This window comes from Gastrolobium bilobum, unplaced genomic scaffold (assembly GCF_033153095.1).
Source record: "Gastrolobium bilobum isolate Gb01-03AN ecotype WA unplaced genomic scaffold, APGP_CSIRO_Gbil_v1 utg50461, whole genome shotgun sequence".
Taxonomy (NCBI): Eukaryota; Viridiplantae; Streptophyta; class Magnoliopsida; order Fabales; family Fabaceae; genus Gastrolobium; species Gastrolobium bilobum.
In genome coordinates, this window is record NW_026899333.1 from 70,001 (window position 1) to 74,959 (window position 4,959).

At 40.4% G+C, this 4,959-nt stretch overlaps 1 non-coding gene across 1 annotated transcript; it reads right to left on the reverse strand.

Moving 5' to 3' along the window:
* Positions 1 to 4,072: 4,072 nt before the first annotated feature.
* Positions 4,073 to 4,179, reverse strand: LOC133289721 (small nucleolar RNA R71). The gene has a single exon (XR_009748523.1). It is a non-coding gene; the product is annotated as a small nucleolar RNA R71 (small nucleolar RNA).
* Positions 4,180 to 4,959: the final 780 nt, after the last annotated feature.

Genomic DNA, 4,959 nt, shown 5'->3' on the forward strand with positions numbered 1-4,959 from the left:
TCGCGCATGATATCATGCATTCAACGGAATACATAAACGTAAGGCCATATTATATATAAAGAGTCAAGTGCTTAAATGTTGAATTTCATCTCTTCAACAAGAAAGATAAATTTAAACTCCGTCGTATAAATCACAAATTATCAAGATAAAAAGAAAATTATTAAGAGATATGATAAAAATCATTCATGCTGCTTTGGCTTAAGCTTTTGAAGAGTTGGATTCATGCCTATTGTAACAGCTCGTTGTACACCGGTATTGTTAACATTAATGATGATATTAAGCGCAGTTACAATCACAGCAGTTCATTTATAAAAATGCGAGTAAACTTTTTCCGTTTACTACGCGCGCATTTTAAAACAATAAAAACGTAATAAACCCAAGTTGTGATCGTAACTGTAAACTATTGCGGAAACATTAATTCAAACCAATTACCTGTCATGGGTTAACATTAGAAGACACTAAGGGGTTCCCATAAACCCGCTTAGCCCAAAACCCAACCCATACCTTTTTAATACCAATTACCTTCACACTTTGTGTTTACCCAATTAATTGGTATCCTACCACTGGTTCCTCATCTTCTAGTATGTTATAGATCTTTTCATTAACTTTGTGTGGGTTTAAACCGCGCTCAAATCGGAGCACCGTAGCCCAAGATATGGAACTTTTAAGAAACAGGATTTCCTAGTACACAAGACCCCGCGCAGACCGCACCAGTCCCGCGCGATCCGCGCCATTTTGCCCGAGAGACAATAGCTCCGCGCACATTGCGCCAAACTTGGAGCACCTTGCGCCACAGCCACTGACCTCCCCCCTGTGGTTGGCGCTTTTTGCGCTAATGGTGGCACATTTTGCGCCACAGGTCTGCTGGAAAATGAATCAAGGGGCCAAAAACCTATCCTGGCAATTTGTTCATAACTTAAGTTGTACTAATCCAATTGGTATACAATCAGTCTTGTTGGAAAGATAAGAGGAAGTCCTATAACATCTATGAAGGCCAAGGGTTCCAATTTTATTTTTTAAGGAGGGGAATTTTCGCAACAACCTAGGTTCATTTTTGAAATTTCGGCGGAACCTCCTTTGTTTTGCAAAATGTTCTATGACCTCAAGGTACCTAATAATCAATGGGTGGCACCCACAAGGACCAATAATATCTTGGGGCTCTTACAACTCATCTCAGTTTATAGTAATTACAATTAGTATCATATTGCTTCCTTAATTAATACTAGATATGTTTCAATCATAAAAGTCCATTTGCATGCAATTTCAAGACACACACATAATAATAACCCTAAAATAGGCCTAATTCCCTTTCATCATATACATGTATTACCATTATATAAGATCTACATGTACTAATCCACCTTTGGTTCAATTTACATCATAAGTCACAACATGCCTCAACTACATATACGTGACCATGGACAAGTCTCATGCTCACCAAATTACATCATAAACAAGAGGCATACATTTCTATCATTACCAAGACTTAGAATTCAATCATGAACACTACAAAAGCATGGAATTTCCAACTTGCAATATGTTCATGATCTAAGTCCCAAAATGCTAACTATCATACTAGGTGCATAAAATAGAATTCTTCAAAATAGCAAGCTCCCCACATGCACATCATCCCGACTCATCCACTAAGCGGGCCTCTTGCCCGAAGCTCCTCCTGGCCCATTATAACCTGAAACAATGTCCCCAAATGTGGGGTGAGATATACATATATATCTCAGTAAACCAAGGGTACTAGAGGATTATTCCACCCCATGGCTCACTTAAAGTGCTACAAATGACATCATGTAAGAATGCATACATACAAAATCACACACAACTGGACACATCCAAGAACATCCATATGAGGATTTCATTCAAGGACCCCATCATATAACTTGCGAGAATCTTCCTGGCGCCTCTCCCATGGATGAGACGACCCCATGGCAAAACCCAACTAGAACTCTTCATGAGCCCTTTCCAGCGGAAGTCCCACGTTTGGATCATTCTGGTACCGCTCCCAGAGTCGGTTCCACGGCAAAACCCGACCGGAATCTCTAAAGGATATCTCCAGCGAAAGTCCAAACCAACACACATCTACTGGCCAGAGATCACAAACAATTCACAAAACAATAATGATGCATGAACATACAATTTCCACACAACATCATACAACACAAAATCCAACCACAACCTTCCACTAGGTGTGGCGGAGCACACGATGGACTAAACCCCAGTTCCAAAGGTTTACCTCAACTCCAAGCACGACGCTCCAACACGTATGCTCCTATTTCAATCCTCCACTATCGCGTCCGTGTGAGGCAACCTATATTGATCAACCAGATTGATCATCAATCAATGCAACAATACATGAATTTCAAGGATTCACAATAATACAATTTACATAACCATCAAGACTCAATGGTCAACTTAATTAAATTCACCTCTCACAATCATATTACCTATGAAGTTACTCACCAACCCCACATCCTATGAATCAAGATATCATCCCTTAGTTGTACACATTTTCACTTCAAACTTTCCTTCCCACACCACATGGTTCGAATTTCACAAGGAACCACCCCACAAGGTTCTCAATCCAATTCAACACTTATACTCATCATATAATCCTATTATTAACCTATACCAACCAACAATCAACAATTTCCAACCATCACAATTCATGCTCACATCAAACATTTTCATCAATTTCACTAAGTTACAAAATCCTATATCACCATAAATTTTATTGCAACAATAATCATTATTGATGAACCCTTAGTTCATCATGGTTTTTAGCAGGAATTAGGATCAAATTGTGTGATTAAATGATGAAAAACAAGGTTAATGTCCTAAGATGTCCTCAATTACAAGTTCAAGAGCTTTATTGGAAAATTGTATGATTCTTGTAGGAAAAGCAAGCTTGAAAGACAACTGGAGAAGGAAAAAGATTCTGGAGCTCAAGAGGAGAAAAATTGCCTAAGTGTTGAGCGCTAAAACGTCCACACTGAGCGTTTTAGCGCCCTGCTACAGGAAGAGGCCAAAACTTGCTGGTGATGAGCGCTAAAACGCCCACACAGAGCGTTTTAGCGCGCTGCTGCACTAAGAAGATGGAAAATTGCTGGTCTTGGGCGCTAAAACGGCCTGCAATAAGCGTTTTAGCGCCCTAAAGTGGAAAAAAGATTCTGGTCTTCACCGCTAAAACGTCCAAATCAAGAGTTTTAGTGTTGGAGTCAGTTAAAGTTAGTTGAGCATTCACCAAGTTTGGACGCTAAAACGGTCATTCCATCTTATTTGATTCAAATTAGTTTTCTATGGTATATTGGTGTTTGAACACAATTCCTCGTGGGAACGATCTTTACTCATCATTTTATTACTTGTACGACTAGTGCACTTGCTAAACGTCCAACAAGTTTTTGGCGCCGTTGCCGGGGAATTTGTTTTTCAACACTAACTGATACTATAGATTTCTGAGATTGAATCCTTTTATTTTCAGTATTTTAGTTTATGTTAAGTTTCTGGTCAATTTTGATTCTGGTATATGCGAGGTACACTTGATCCGAATTTGTTGTTGTATGATCCAGAATTAGAAAGGACATTGAGGAAGCACAAAAGGGCAGCTAGGCAAAGGAGACAGTTGCAAGAAATTGGTGAATCAAGTATGGTTAATCAGGAAGAGATAATGGCAGAGAATCACAGACCACCACCACCACAGAGGACACTGGGAGAGTACATGACTCCTGCAGTGATTCCTCCAATTGGGAGTGTTGTGCGCCCAACAGTGGAGCCCAACAACTTTGAATTGAAGCCTGCTTTGATACATTTGGTGCAGAAGGATCAGTTTGCTGGAACCAGTGCAGAGGACCCTTACTTGCACATAGAGAACTTTCTATTGTTGAGTGATACTGTGAAGATAAATGGTGTCACAAGAGATGCAATTATGTTGAGACTATTCACTCATTCACTGACGGATGATGCAAGGAGATGGCTGCAATCATTGCCACAAGGAAGTATAACAACTTGGGATGATTTGCAAACCAAGTTCTTGCAAAGGTTTTTCTCAGCATCCAAGAGGGCCAAGTTGAAGGATGAGATTACAAGCTCTAAGCAGAAAGAGTCAGAATCCATTTATGAGGCTTGGGAGAGATTCAAGACTTTGTTGAGGAAATGTCCACAGCATGGAATTGAGGCATGGCAACAAGCAGCAATCTTCCTGCAAGGAATGACCACTAACACTAGAACCTTGGTGCATGCCACTGCTGGTGGATCATTGACTACCAAGACCCCTCAAGAAGCCTTGGATATCTTTGAGTCATTAGCATCTCAAGAATTTGATAATGCCCCAGTGGCTGACAGAAGGACAGGAGTCATCAGGTTGGATGGGTATGATGCTCTGTTGACAAGGAATGACCAACTGATGCAGACACAGAGACACCAGCAGCAACAATTAGATACCCTTATCAAGCAACTCTCTTCACAAAAGATAGCTTTTGTGGAAACCAAATGTGTATGTGCCATCTGTGGCAAAGGCCATGTGACAGAGGAGTGTGATTATGGGGGATCACCAGAACAAGCAGAGGTGAATGGAGTGTGGTATGATCAGAATAATCAGAGGAACTACAACAATCAGGGAAAGAATGTTTATATGCCACCATGGAAAAACAAGAATCAACACCCAGGATTCAGCTATAGTTCCAACCATCAATTGAATCCACCATTACATCCTCCACCACCACATATGAAAGAGCAGTCAAGTGATCCTGCTGCATGGGAGAAAGCGTTTGCTCAGTTATCAAAGACAACTCAGGATTATATTCAGGGTTCTAATTCATTCAGGGAAGAGACAACTGCATTCATGCAGGAGACCAGAACTTCTTTCAGAAATCAGGAAGCATCAATCAGAAATTTGGAGACCCAGATTGCTCAATTATCAAGACAGATATCAGAGAGACCACAAGGGAAATT